At 38.2% G+C, this 16,457-nt stretch overlaps 1 pseudogene; it reads left to right on the top strand.

Annotated features, from left to right (window-relative positions):
* Window positions 1-16,457, top strand: part of LOC139843487 (uncharacterized) — a 362,697-nt pseudogene that overhangs the window by 345,277 nt on the left and 963 nt on the right.

The raw sequence follows: 16,457 nt of genomic DNA, 5'->3' as shown, positions 1-16,457 counted from the left end.
TAACCTTCTCTGATTTGGCTAAATCGTTAAATGGCCACCAAAACATAAAACTTGTACCTTTAAGTTTCATTTACTTAGTTAATCATAATATAGTTTCTAATTCTAGTTTGGCTAATACAACTGTCCTTGGAACGATACACGGAACTAAACCAGTTACTATACTACTACACGATCGGGTACACTGCCCGTTAGTGTGTAGAAATCTTTAATCGGTATTTTTCCATATTATTTTTTACGACAATTTATACGACACTTCTCGCACATCAAGTTTTTGGCGCCGCTGCCGGGGACAGTTTTGTGTCAAAATAGAATTATTAACTGATTTATGATTAAGTAGTTTCTTAATTATTTTAAATTTTTAATAGTCTTTGATTTTTAAACTTATAGAATCGGTATGTTTAATAGTTTTTGTTAGTTGTGTGATTGACAGTTTATAGGTCGCATATGCCACATACCCGAAGTTCAGAATCTCCATTACTTACACCGTTTACAGAACCTGATAGAAAGCTTGGTAGGATTTCAAAAGAAGTACTTGAAATTTTTGAATCTTCATCAAATCAAGAAACCTTTGATTCAGAATCAAGTACGACCAAGCCTCGATATTCAGACTTTGGTAAACCCGTTCAACCCCCAAATTTTGAAATGGAAGGAGAAAGACCGTTGGTACCACGACAATCAATGGCAGCAAAGATGAAAGCAACCCGGACCGGACAAGGTAGTGCTATTACTCCACCTACTGGTGAGGTAACTTTTGAAATTAAATGACCTATTCTTCAAATGATTAATAACAGGTGTCAATTTGGTGGTGGTCCGAATAAAGATGCAAACGAACATATTCGTCTCTTTCAAGAGATATGTCTTCTTTTTAAACTTAAACCAGAAACTGACCAGGCCATATTATTAAGACTTTTCCCTTGGACACTCCAAGGGGAAGCACGAAGTTGGTTAGATTCATTAGCCGAGGCTACGATAGAAACGTGGGATGGTATGTTGGAAAAATTTCTTAAGAAATATTTTCCAGCATCCAAGTCCGCGAGACTCCAACACGAAATTACCCAATTCTGTCAAAAGCCGATGGAAACCCTGTACGAAGCATGGAATCGATTTTACAAAATGCTAAGAGGTTGTCCAAACCATGGTTTGGATACCTTTCAAAAGGTCCAAATCTTTTACAAAGGTTGTGATGTAGCAACCCGAATTTCAATTGACCAAGCGGCCGGTGGTTCTCTTATGGACAAAACCGAGCAAGTGGCTTATGAAATAATCGAGAAGCTAGCCGATTATTCTCATGAGTGGCATCAAGAACACCCAATTACTCTTAATGCTCAAGTCCAAAGCGCCGGCGCCTATGATGACCTTAGTTCCCTAAGTGTTAAAATAGACGGTGTTGCTCGAACCATGGATAAAATCACCAAGGAAATTCATAGTATGAAAGTAGGTTGTGAATACTGTGGTGGTCTTCATTTAGGAAAAGATTGTGATGCCGGTTTAACAATGGCTCAAAAAGAAGAAGTAGCTTTCATAAGCCAAAGAAATAACAATCAATTTCAAGGAAGAGCCCAATTTAACCGGAACTTTAACAACCCCTACAACCCTCAAGGTCAAAATTCCAATTACCAACAAGGGTCAAGTAGTGAGTTCCAACAACAAACTCCGGGTTTTTATCAAAAACCCCAACAGGAAGAAAAAAAGTCAAATTTGGAGAGTATGTTGGAAAAGTTGATTTCATCACAAACTCAGCTTGTCACAAATATAAACCAAACTAACGAGAAAAACGAACACCAGTTTCGAAATCAACAAGCCTCAATTCAGAATTTGGAGAAACAAATGAGTGGTTTAGCTAATTTACTTAGTGAGAGAAAACCAGGTAGTTTACCGGGCGATACAAATAAGAACCCTCGAAATGAGCACGCCAATGTTATCACCACACGAAGTGGTTTAGCATACGATGCTCCAAAAATGCTCGAAAATTCTGATTTTAGTGTTCCGTTGAACCGAAATGATGAACCGGTTAAGGAGCCGGAAAAAGTGGTTGAAAAGGAAGAACAGGAAAAACCCGTAGTGAAACCATATCAACCACCGCTCCCATACCCAAGAAAACAACAACAAGAAAGGCTAGAGGCCGAAAGGTCAAAATTCCTAGATATGTTTAAACAAATTAACATAAATATGCCTTTCATTTATGTAATCTCAGGTATGCCCAAGTATGCTAAGTTCTTAAAAGACTTACTTACTAATCGGAAGAAAATGGAGGAACTTTCATCCGTCACCATGAATGCTAATTGTTCAGCAATTTTGATGAACAAAATACCAAAGAAATTAGCAGATCCTGGAAGTTTTACCATACCATGTCTCCTGGGAGATTTGGAATGCATTAAGGCATTAGCGGATTTAGGGGCTAGCATAAATTTAATGCCTTATTCATTATATGTTAAGCTAAACCCCGGGGCACTAAAACCAACCCGAATGGCAATTCAACTAGCGGACCGCTCTGTTAAATTCCCTCGTGGAATTTTAGAGAATATGTTGGTAAAAGTAGGTACCCTAGTATTTCCGGCTGACTTTGTAATTTTGGACATGGAGGAGGACACACGTGTGCCTCTTATATTAGGTCGACCTTTCCTCAATACCGCTAGAGCTATGATAGATGTTCATGGGCAGAAATTGACCCTTAGTATTGAGGATATGAAGGTTACCTTTTCCGTTGACCATGCCCTACAATACCCCGAGTCTACTGATGATCAATGTTATTATGTGCAAACCATAGACACATATTCGGAGTTGTTGCAGGAATTTCCAGAATTGCAAGGTACGGGAGAATGCATTTTTGCGGAAGGTGATGAAGAGAATATGTTGGAAGAAGTGGAGATGTTGACCACCTTGATGGCTAACGGTTATGAGCCAAATGATAAAGAATACAGAAAGCTGGATTTAAGAAATGAGTACCGATGTAAAACATCGATTGAAGAACCTCCCATTTTAGAACTCAAGCCACTTCCAAAACACTTGGAATATGCTTACCTACAAGAAGGTTCTACTCTCCCGGTTATCATTTCATCCGAACTCTCTGTAAGTGAGAAGTCTAAACTTGTTTCCATGTTAAAAGCCCATAAAACGGCTCTAGCATGGAAAATTCATGACATCAAGGGTATAAGTCCCTATTATTGTACGCATAAGATATTAATGGAAGATAACTATAAGCCATGTGTACAAAGACAAAGGCGACTCAACCCTAATATGCAAGAAGTTGTTAAAAAGGAGATTGTCAAACTCCTAGATGCAGGTCTCATTTATCCAATTTCGGATAGCCCTTGGGTGATTCCGGTCCAATGCGTGCCCAAAAAGGGTGGCATGACCGTTGTCACAAATGAAGACGACCAATTAATTTCTATCAGGACTATCACGGGTTGGAGGGTATGTATTGATTATAGAAAATTAAATGATGCTACCCGAAGAGACCATTTTCCTCTTCCTTACATTGATCAAATGTTGGAAAGGTTGGCAGGAAAGAACTTTTATTGTTTTCTTGACGGTTTCTCGGGATATTTCCAAATCCCTATAGCACCAGAGGACCAAGAGAAAACGACCTTTACATGCCCTTATGGTACTTTCTCCTATCGACGTATGCCCTTTGGCTTATGCAATGCTCCTGCTACCTTTCAAAGGTGTATGGTAGCTATTTTTCATGATATGATTGAAGACTTTATGGAAGTATTCATGAATGACTTTTCAGTCTTCGGTGATTCTTTTGACTCATGTCTTCATAATCTTGAGCGTATGTTGATTAGGTGTGAAGAATCAAATCTTGTGCTAAACTGGGAAAAATGCCATTTTATGGTAAAAGAGGGCATTGTATTGGGTCATAAAATTTCTTGTGTAGGTCTGGAGGTGGATAGAGCTAAAGTGGATGTCATAGCCAAATTACCACCACCGTCAAATGTAAAAGGTGTAAGAAGTTTTCTGGGGCACGCCGGTTTTTACCGGCGGTTCATTAAAGATTTTTCCAAAATTGCAACCCCCATGAACAAACTTCTTGAGAAAGACGCTCCATTTGTATTTACAGACGAGTGTCTTACCGCCTTTAACCTACTTAAAGCAAAGCTCACACAATCACCCATTCTCATATCACCGAATTGGTCAATACCATTCGAACTTATGTGTGACGCTAGTGACTTTGCTATTGGTGCCGTCTTGGGGCAAAGAATTGAAAAACATTTCAAGCCCATTTATTATGCTAGCAAGACATTGCAAGGAGCTCAACTTAATTACACTACCACCGAGAACGAACTCCTGGCAATCGTCCTTTCGTTTGATAAATTCCGATCCTATTTGGTACTAGCAAAGACGGTTGTCTATACAGACCACTAGGCATTGAAGTACTTGCTTGCTAAGCAAGATGCTAAACCCCGGTTAATACGTTGGGTCTTGCTTTTGCAAGAATTCGACATCGATATTAAAGACAAAAAGGGGGCCGAAAACCTAGCTGCCGATCACCTTTCTCGACTTGAGAACCCGAATCTTGGGGTTCTCCATGAGACTGTTATCCAAGATAACTTTCCAGACGAAAATCTCATGAAGATTGAGAAAATTGATGATCCATGGTTTGTAGACATAGCCAACTATCTTGCGGGTGGATTCCTAGAAACCGGTTGGTCACATCAGAAAAGAAAGAAATTCTTTAGTGACCTAAAATACTATTTTTGGGAAGACCCTTATCTATTTAGGCGATGTGCGGATGGAATTATTTGTCGGTGTGTTTCGGGGAAAGAATGCACCGAAATTCTGCTTGACTGTCACCTTGGTCCAACAGGTGGGCACTTTGGTCCCCAAATCACGGGGAGGAAAGTTTACGAGGCCGGTTTCTATTGGCCTACAATATTCAAAGATGCCTACACTGTTTGTCAGGCTTTTGACGCGTGCCAACGGGCCGGTCAAATCACTAAACGGGATGAAATGCCTCAACAGAGCATCTAAGTATGCGAGGTGTTCGATGTTTGGGGAATTGACTTTATGGGGCCCTTTCCAAAATCTCATTCTTACCTATACATACTTGTTGCCATAGATTATGTTTCCAAATGGGCGGAGGCAAAACCTCTACCAACAAATGATGGCAGAGTTGTGGTAAACTTTTTGATGGAACTTTTCTCTAGGTTTGGCACGCCAAAAGCTCTTATAAGTGACCGGGGCACCCACTTTTGCAATAAGCAATTGGAAAAGGTGTTGAAGAGATATGGAGTAATCCATAAAATTTCAACATCCTATCATCCCCAGACAAGTGGGCAAGTAGAAAACACCAACCGGTCATTAAAACGCATACTTGAAAAGACCGTTGGTGCAAATCCAAAAGAGTGGTCAATCAAGTTAAACGATGCATTGTGGGCCTTTCGCACGGCCTACAAAACACCAATTGGAACAACTCCTTTCCGTATGGTATACGAAAAAGCATGCCATCTCCCGTTGGAGATTGAACACAAAGCGCATTGGGCGCTAAGGGCATGCAATTTGGATTACCAAGAAGCGGGTCGGTTACGTTTGACCCAACTAAATGAATTAGACGAGTTGAGGCTCGAAGCCTATGACAACTCTCTAATTTACAAAGAAAAAACCAAACAATGGCACGACAAAAGATTGAAACATCCAAAAGAATTCATGGAAGGAGATCGTGTCCTTGTTTACAATTCCCGTTTCAAGTTATCACCAGGAAAGCTTAAGTCCCGATGGACGGGACCATTTATGGTTAGAAAGGTGTACCCTTATGGTACAATTGAAATGGTGAACTGGAAGGGTGATACTTTTAAAGTGAATGGCCACCGGGTCAAACACTATGTTGAAGGTCCCCTAGAAATTGAGGATGAGGTTAGCCTCAACTTCAAGAACAAAGCATAAATCAAAATGGGGACGAGTTTGGTGAACGAATTGTTAAAAAATGGTTCACAATTGTAAATAGGTTTGAAATGTGTGCACGATAAATTTTAGTTTGGTACAAAATGATTTACGTTTGGCCTTTAAACACGCGCGACTCAGAAAAACAGGTCATTGAGTTTTAGTGCAATGGGACGCCGTCCCATTTTCCTGGACGCCGTCCCCATTTAAAGACCTGGACGCCGTCCCATTTTCCTGGACGCCGTCCCCATTTAAAGACCTGGACGCCGTCCTCTTTTGCTAGACGCCGTCCCAAAATGAAACCTTGGACGCCGTCCTCCTTTCTGGACGCCGTCTAGAGTGACTGACTCAGAAAAAAAAAAATACGTTTTAAATACCTATCCAACCCATTTCTTAACCACAAAAACACATTTTTATCCATTTCTCTCTGCCAAACACGAAACACTCTCCAAAAACTCTAATTTTTACCTCAATTTCGCGATTTCTTCTTCAAATCCAAACTTCAAATCATGTTTTCTAGGGTATGGATACTCCATTTTTACACTTTTCTTTATCAATTACTTGAATTGTATGTTTATATCTATAAATTGGTGAAGGATAAGTGTGGGGTGTTTGATTTTCATGATTATTGTTAAGATTAACATGCCTTAGTAGTTTAATTGCCCATAATGTGTTTATTTTGCAAAGATTACATGCTTTTAAGGGTTTGTTCATGATTTTAGGGTTTGTGGAATTTGAATCCGAATTTAGGGTGATTAGTTCATGATGTTGAGTTTGTGTATGATGTTAATGAATCTTGTGAAGTATTTAATTGTGTTGGTGATATTGATGTCAAATTGGCCGGGTCATTTTTGAATGTTCTTGAATTTTTTAGCATATTGTTAAATTGTAATGAACTTATGAAGTATGTATGCTTAATTTTCATTTGTATGGGCCTGTTGAAGTAAATTGATGGAATGGAATGCCATAATGTATGATGTTATAATAGGTCATTTGAACTAAAATTGCGAAAAATGTGTTATGATTTGTGATGAATATCATTAGAACGCAAATTTAAATGTTATGACCTATAACACAACATGCTTGAATCCTTGAGTCATAAGTTGATGCTACATTGTGAAGTTGTGATTTTCATTTTTGAAAAGTTATTAACGGGTTTATGTTGACTATAGTTGACTTTGGTTTAAAATTGTGAACATACGCTTTTGCTTAAATGAGTCATAATACTTATGAACTTGAAATGGAATGATTAAGTTCTCTTGCTACTCGGTTATGTTTTAGCTAACATTAACACAAAGGTTTCTATGTTCTTTTGGTCTGGTGTTAATGTTTTGCAGGGACATTCAAGCCGAGGAGGACCGGTAAAGAGAGGAAGGACAGCAGGTTTGGCTCCACCAGACAACCACCACCACAACAGCAACATCATTCATCATCATCGTCAGGAGAAGAAGAAGAGGAGGATCGAAATGATCCTCGAGTTTGGTTGACACAGGTTCAAAACGACGAAGACTACACAGAAACATTTGAGACAATAAATCGTAGGCCTATTAATGCCACTTGGTATTTTATCTGGGGCCCATTGGAAGAGGCGGGTATGCGCCGCCATGTTTCTAACTTACTCGCCATCCCCTACGCTAGAGTAGTCACCCACGCTTGGGAGCAAGTTTTCAGCATCAACGAACCAATTTATCCGGTGCTGCTTAAAGAATTCTACTCAACTGTACGGTTTAACAATGTCAGCGATTATTTATCAAATGACTTTATTTGATTTTGTTTAGGGGGTGAGTACAGGGGTATAAGTAGTTTTGAGCTATGCCTAGTTTTGGGTATTTTTGAGGAACTCACTGATACCCAGTTAGGTGAATACTTGCGGGCCTCCGATTATGTTGGCCGGCATGAATTTAGTGATGTTTCTTATTGGCGAAGGATTTGTAGGCCGAATGCGGCTGCACAGTTTAGATCAAGTAGGCACAGGTACAACGAAATCGCAGCCCGGGATGATAAACTGCTTCATAGACTTATCGCATGCACTTTTAATGCGAGGGTTGAGGGTCACGAGAAAGTGAAAATGTTGGATTTATGGATTATGGACCAAATAAAGCGGGGTTGCTATACTGACATTCCTGGGTTGATCGGTAATTATTTCCTGGCCATTGCTACCGAGACACGGCAACAGAAGCCACTTCTGGGAGGCCACTACATCACCCGAATTGCTCGACATTTTAACATAGATTTCAGCAGATTACAGGAGTGTACGAACGTCATGAAACCATTAAAAAAGGTTTCTTATATTAATGCTGAAATTCTTATGAAAGATAGAAATGGGCATTTGGTACCTTTTGAGGCAGGTGGCGCAGGTGGCGCAAGTGGCAGTGGCGTGCAGCAAGAACAGCAGCAGGAAGAAGAGGCGGAAATGGAGGCACAGACTAACGTTGGTGATCAGGTTCTGTGGCATCCGTCCCAATCAAGTTGGGACAGTTTGGTTGGTAGTGTTAATAACATGAGGTTGAGCCCGAACGAACAAAGGACGCACAACAACCAAATGTGGGATAGTCAGCAACGAATGGAGCAACACCAGATTGCTCAAGTACACAATACGGGATGGAACAGTTATGGTATTGATTGGAATAACCATAACTCAGAGTTGTTTTATTCCAACCCCGAGCAGTACTATGGAACGACACGTCTGACACCCCAATACTACACGGATCCTGAACATCCAGCTCCCCCTCATCCGATTTATAACTCTACCGCTGCGTTGCAGGATGATCGGAACAGATTTGAGCGGGAATATCCACAGGGACGCCCGTACAGAGATGGTTCGGGTAATTATTTTTGGCCGTATGATAACTAGGCCTGCGTACCTTTGATCATTTTGTACTTTGTTTTGAGACAATTTAATTTGTGTGGTGTGATTTTAGACAATATTTGGTTTGTAATAACTGGCTAATTGTGTGGATTTATGAACGGTTGTGGTTGTAAAAACACCGTTCTTTTTATTATAAATTGTGTGGTTTGTTAATTTGTGCAGCGTGATTGAACTTCAAAGACTGGCATTAAGTTCAGCGACATTTGATATTATGATGTGTGTATGATGATAATCGCGGAATGGACGATGCTCTTATGCTGGCAGTAAGTTCAGCGGCATCCGTCTACATGTTCCACGATTTGCAGGTTAAAAATTGAAAATTTCTACAATCACCCTATCGCTTTACCCTTTAAATTTAATCCTTTTTCTGATTTCATGCAATGAGGGCCTTGCATGATCTCAAGTGTGGGGTGGGGAATAGAAATTTATCGGGAACTCGTTTCACTAAAATTAAGGCGTTTATTATAAAAATTTTAAAATTTTCAAGTAGCCTTAAAAACGATTAAAAGTCCAAAAACCATGTTATACGCATTATGATCTTAAAATCTAGAAAATAAATGTGGGTTTACATTTTAAATTATTAATAGTCTTTGAAGTTGCACTATCATTCAATTATTTGAATGAAAATCCTACTAGTTTAGTAAGCTAACTTGTAGGTCACTTGTACCAAAACGAGTGTAAACCGTGAGAGAGCGGTGATTGTATAGCGTGGTCGGAAACCGGATCTCGCGCCAGATCGAAAACCCTAAGGACGGTCCTCATTGTTTCTCCTAACAAGGACAATGTTGCGTCCGACCACTTGATATGACCAATAGGATGTATCTTTTCCATCCTCAAGGAAGTAAAGTCTTCCGAATGACACACTTACTGATTCAATTCAGAAGATGTAGTCCAGACCAGTTGTAGGGTGACAAAAACTCTTGAAAAGTCATTACTGACATCGACTGGAAATCTACCAGGCCTCAACGTCAAACAGGGAAACTGGTAGTCAAAGTTTATCTCAATGAGGGAGATTAACTAGTAAAACGGGGGGGCACCATGTATACACAAAATGTTAGTGATTTATCAGATCCCCGGAAGGATAACCTCCAGAAAGGTAAAATATCAGCTTTTAAGACTGATAAACCTCAATCTTCATGATTGATTTAACGGATTAGATGATTACCTCATAATTGTCAATGATGTCCGGACGTAATGTGTATCCTCCTAAAGCACATTATTTTCTACCGACATCTCGTAATGTTAGGTACCGTGGGAGGGATTGGCTTGACCAATAGCGGGAAACCCGCACTCATTTTTAAAAATTCTGAAAATCCGATCAAAATCGGAAAACGTGCATAGTATTAAAAACTAGCATGATATTTTCAAAACCATAAAACGTTTTCATAAGATCCTGATTTCCCTAGGGTCAAATTTTTCGGATATTTGGCTCTAATCTCCCAAAAATGTGTGTGTGTTTCCATTGTGTATATAGCGTGCGTGTGATTTCAATAAAAGTGTGCTATACTTAAAGCGTGTGTTTCCATTGTGTATATAGCGTGAGTTGTGTTTCATATCAACGTGTGTGTTTCGTGTGCTTCGAGTGATTCATGTAATGTTTGTAATCTATATTGTGTGATTATGTTTGATATTGTTCTACTTTGTAAAGAAAGAATTGCTTGAGGACAAGCAAGGTTTAAGTGTGGGATGTTTTGATATTGCTCAATAACATCATATATATCTATCGCAATATCGTGTAAAATGCTCTAGAATCGAGGATAATGAAGGCGTTTCTACAAGTGATAATCCAAGATGCGCAAATTTGTATCGGAAGAGTGATTTACAAAGAGTTTTGATGATTTATGACATTGGTTGATCCCGATACGACTTTAGGTCTATTTAGTGCTCTAAAATGGTAAAACAAAGCTTTCAAGGTGTTAGGCTTCGTCCAAATAAAAGAGGATTGAAAAGAAAGCGAAACAGTGGATTTCAGCATATCTGGATGCCGTCCGGGGTTATAGGACACCGTCCAGCATATTGAAACAGGACGCCGTCCTAGATTTGAAGATGCCGTCTAGCTCTTAAGGACGGGACGCCGTCCAGCCTTTTTGGACGCCGTCCCGTAGTAGGTTTCAGCCGACTTTTGTGCTTTTTACCTACTTTCTCCACTTTAAAACTACTGTTTTGAGGGACTGTTTCATAACTTACGAACCAGAGAGTACAGAGACGATTTTTAGGAGCAAAATTGGAGAACTCCAAGCTCTTGGAAGAGGCTCAACATCAAGACATCAAAGATCAAAACCTTCATCATCCAAGAACTCCTTGTTCTTGTAGGTTATTCCTTGTTCTAAAACAATGATTTCAGTTGTTAATCTGATTGTTATGTTGTCTGTTACCATGATTGTTGGCTAGTTTCTATAATGTTTGTCTAGATTAATAACCAAGGTATTAGATGTAATCTTATTGATTGAATGTATTATGTGTGATAGATTAAAGCTTGAATTAAGAACCATGCTTATTGCTGTTAAAATCATTTGTATCTAGTTAATTGATATGCTGTTGATAAAGAGAACTCTTGTTGATGTATCATATTGATTTACAATCAACTTGTCTTAGATTGATTGTTTAATAAACCGGACCAAGGGGGTAAACTAGATTAAAATGGTTAAACAAAATAGGAATGAATTGTGTAGAGCGAACGCAAAGACAATTGTTATTCAAGTCTTTGATCTAGCTAATCAACTAGTCACAAACGAAAAGGTCTAAGTAATAGGGAACCCTCACTTAGTAATTCTAGTTTGAGTACTCGCTAAAGAGAACTCTTGGCAGGTCGATTTAGGTGATTAGCATGCTTATAATAGTTATTTGATTACAAATACAAGAACCATAGTGAAAAGGGAACCCTTGATCTTGTGATTGTGTTTGCATGTTTATTCAAGAGAACTCTTAGTGAACCTATTAGATAACTTACACACATAATTATTCAATCAGGCCTTAATATCAAAACTTACATCCAATACCGAGGGTAAAATATCTAGATGAACATTTCATCTCTTTGATTTAAATCAAAACTATCTTACTTGCTTTCTTTGCATTTATTTTCATCTTATAAATTTAAAAGACCAAAAATATTGTTTTTACATTTAACCTTCTCTGATTTGGCTAAATCGTTAAATGGCCACCAAAACATAAAACTTGTACCTTTAAGTTTCATTTACTTAGTTAATCATAATATAGTTTCTAATTCTAGTTTGGCTAATACAACTGTCCTTGGAATGATACACGGAACTAAACCAGTTACTATACTACTACACAATCGGGTACACTGCCCGTTAGTGTGTAGAAATCTTTAATCGGTATTTTTCCATATTATTTTATACGACAATTTATACGACACTTCTCGCACATCAGTACTGCATGCTACATGATGAACAAAGTTCTGGTGGTGAAGAGACATGGTAAAACATGTTATGAACTGTTACACAAGAGAAATCCGAACATTAAAAATTTTGAACCCTTTGGTGCACCTTGTACTATTCTGGTACGAGACGCTGGAGGAAAATTTAATTCAAAGGTGATCTCTGGTATCTTCTTGGGATATGAGAATCCGAACAAACGGGTGTATAATACTGAGTCAAAGTGTGTGGAAGAACGTTATAAGGTTGATATTCAATGCAATGCTCCACCTCGTGTTAGTAAAGGGTTCGCATAGCAGTTTGAATATGATAAGTTATTTAATTCCTTCAATCTTCCACCAGATGCTACAGATGAAGAAGTTCTGACTCAGATATTGTTTGATTATCAAAACTCTTCTGAGAATGTTATTACTATTCCAGCACAGGTTCAGAATCCGGTTTCTAGCTTGCAACCAAGTCCGCAGAGTGTTAGAGGTGATTTTGATTCAAATGAGGATGGGGTAGTATATACAGATGAAGATAGTGAGCTTGAAGATGACGAGAAAGTTAGTCGAACGTGACTGACAGAGGAACATCTTAATCCTTTTTATAATCAACCACCAACTATAACAGTGACTGAACCGCCAACTGAAGCAGGAGGTGTACGTAGATCCAATCGTGTCATTCTGCCACCTAAACGTCTTGATGATTATTATGTGGATTCAAGAGGCATTCCTCACATTAGTATTCCTCAAGGGAAGTCTAATGAAGCTTCTACGTCTGGAGTTCCGACTACATCAGAGGTTCCCGTGATAAATGTAAGTTCAACAGTAGCAGAAGATGTTCAGACAGAGAGTGCGAATGTGGTAACAGCTTTTTATTCAACGTTGAATAAGACAGGAAGAATATTTGTGCATGCTCACTCATTTTATGTGTGTCAAATCGAACCTAAAGATGCTTATGAGGCATTGAAGTTTGACGAGTGGGTTAGTGCAATGCAAGAGGAGCTGTTACAATTTAAACATTTAAAGGTTTGGAAGCTAGTCAATCCACCACATGGTTGTGTGCCCTATGGTCTTCAATGGGTTTTGAAATATAAAAAGGATGAACAGGGTATTGTTATCAGAAATAAAGTAAGACTGGTGGTAAAGGGATATCAACAGATCCCTGAAATTGACTATGATGAGGTCTTTGCTCCGGTTGCACGACTGGAGGCTATTAGGATTTTCTTGGCCTTTGCATCCTTCATGGGATTTAAAGTTTTTCAGATGGATGTTAAAAGTACATTTTTGTACGGCGAGATCAATGAAAGAGTGTTTGTTGAACAACCACCTGTTTTCGAAGACCCGCATTTCCCCAAAAAGGTTTATCGACTTGAAAAGGCACTTTATGGTCTTCACCAAGCTCCTAGAGCATGGTATGCAACGTTGTCCAACTACATGATTGAAAACGGTTTTAGGAGAGGTCATTGATCAAACACTTTTCATCAAGAAGAAGGGACAACATCTTATGTTAGTGCAGGTTTATGTTGATGATATTATCTTCGGGTCAACAGATCAGGGAATGGTTGATGAGTTTGAGAAGGTCATGCAGCAGAAGTTCAAAATGAGTTCAATGGGAACAATAAAGTTTTTCTTAGGTCTGCAGGTAGCTCAGACGGATAAAGGTATCTTTTTGCATCAAACCAAGTATGTTGCTGATATTCTGAAGAGGTTTTAAATGGAAGCAGAAAGACCAGCTAAGACTCTGTTGTCTGTAAATCATGGGATATCTCCTGATTGTGAGGGTGCTTCAGTGGACCAAACGTTATACAGGGCAATCATAGGCTCTCTAATGTATCTTACAGCTTCTCGACCAGATATCATGTTTGCAGTTTGTCTGTGTGCATGTTATCAGGCGAATCCTAATGTTCATCATATGTTGGTGGTTAAGAAGATTCTGAGGTATTTGAAAGATACACCGAGCTTAGGGTTATGGTATCCGTGTGAGGATGGTTTTGATCTCACAGCATATAGTGATTCTGATTATGGGGGTTGTAAGAAAGATTTTAAGTCAACATCAGGGGGTTGTCAGTTTCTGGGAAGCAAACTTGTTACCTGGTAGTGTAAGAAGCAGACAGCGGTGGCTCAGTCCACTTGTGAAGCATAATACATTGTCGCGGCCAGCTGTACATCTCAGGTCATCTGGATTCAACAGCAACTACGTGACTACGGTTTACAAATTTCTAACACTCCTATTTATGTTGATAATACTGCTGCCATAGCTGTCACTAAAAATCCCGTAAATCATTCTAAAACGAAACATATAGGGATTAAATACCATTTCATTAGAGATTGCTATGAGAAAAAGCTGATAGATGTAGTGCATATAGACACTACAGCCCAAAGGGCTGATCTCTTCACAAAAGCTTTTGATAAACCACGCTTTGATTTTCTGTTAAAGGAAATTGGTATTAAATTGCTTACTGACGTGGTTCCTGAAACTGAGGTTCCTAACACAGAGGAACCTAACCACGAGACTGAGTTGTAAAGAACTTGAAACTTCTTGTATAATATGTGTAGCTTTGCTTGGTAGTTTGCAGGTATTTTGCATGTTCTTGTGTCATTTGCATGATAGGTTAGTATTTCATGATATTTTTGCATGTTTGCTTATGTTTTTAGATAGTTTTATGCTTTTGTACAGAGAAAATCAAAAAGTCATAAAAATCGGAAAAACCAGAAAAACAAATAAAAATTGAAAAATTGAAAATCCATAAAAATTGAAAAAAAACCTGAAAATGAGTTGTTTATTCTATGTTATGGGGAAGTGATTGCAATACTGAACTGACATGTAAGTTGTGAACAACGAGTAATACAGGATGACTGATAATGTGTTAGTGGACTTTATTGGCCTAATTCTAGATAGAGATGATCACACTAATAAACGTAAATATCATGATGAGGAAATCATGGAAAGATTTACAGCGGTTGAGGGTAGTTACCTACTTATCACTGAATATGTACTGAGAAATGATTGTTCAAAAACTCAACAGACGGTTGAGGTCTCCCCTACTACGATTTATACTCGGTAGCAAAGGATAATTTTGTGAGTCTCCAAGGTGAGCATACTTTGTCTAGGATGTATACTTATTTCTATTTACCTTTATTACTTGGACCAAAATTCAACAACATACATATCGGGTACCCAAAGGGACGTATTTTCTCTAAAAGGGTTGAGAAGTGCAATCTTGTATCACATACACAGAATGATTTGTATATTGCAATATCATCGGGTTCTAGATTTCAACATCAGAAGATAGGTTTTCCGTGCAGTTACTTCTAAAGTCAAAGATAGTGGTGCATCATCTTCATGTATAGTTGTAGTTATTTATTTATTTTGTTTGTTTTATGAAAAGGCAACATAAGAAAATCCAAAAAAAAAAATGTGTTATGTATCTGTATATTTCTTTAGTGTTGAATATAACATGATGCACCACCTAACTGCAAGAGAATCATGGATCAAGAATTAAACAAAGTTTCAGCGATTCCTATGTTATCTAAGTCTGAGACAACGGATATTCCAATCGGAGATTTATTTGAACGATTTCGTTATCTACATCCGAGGGGGAGAATTTATCAGATCATCAAATATAGAGAACTTAAATCATTCAGTTCACATCTCATTTAGTGAACTTTGTCTGTGGTATGGAATTGTACCCATTGACTTGGATAGAGGGAATATTTTCTGGAGGATATCTTAGCATTCCATCACTCAAATATATATATATATATATATATATATATATATATATATATATATATATATATATATATATATATATATATATATATATATATATCACTTCCATCCATCCAACATCATACATCATACTATTTCCATTTAAATATGGGGTTTATAGCGGCCGGTATGCGTCTTAACAAAGTATACAATAAATTTGAGATTCACAAGGTTATCTGAAACGAAAAGTGTAAGTTTAAGGTAGAAGCTCATGGCTGACAAGGTTGCTAGAAACATCGTGAGATGGTTCTGTCCAATCAGATTGAAAGTACATTGATGTGATAAGAGGACAGCGTCAACATGTTGTGCTCAATTGTTCTACCTGAAACATCGTGCGATCTCAAATGAGGACTGACTTCGTGATGTAATTCAAACATTGAAAAATGTTAATGTAATTAATATAATGTGATCATCGAAATCTAGGGTGAAAGTTGGTAAACCTTTACTGATATATTTGAAAGTTGTTCTGTATATGCTTTATCAAGTAAGTTATTGATTGAATAGTGGAATAACATGTCAATATAGTTCAGTTCTGATCCCCAAATTAAAGATTT

The sequence above is a fragment of the Rutidosis leptorrhynchoides genome, chromosome 1 (assembly GCF_046630445.1).
Source record: "Rutidosis leptorrhynchoides isolate AG116_Rl617_1_P2 chromosome 1, CSIRO_AGI_Rlap_v1, whole genome shotgun sequence".
NCBI classification, from domain to species: domain Eukaryota; kingdom Viridiplantae; phylum Streptophyta; class Magnoliopsida; order Asterales; family Asteraceae; genus Rutidosis; species Rutidosis leptorrhynchoides.
The sequence above is the reverse complement of the archived record's forward strand: the minus strand, read 5'-3'. Positions and strand labels throughout refer to the sequence as shown.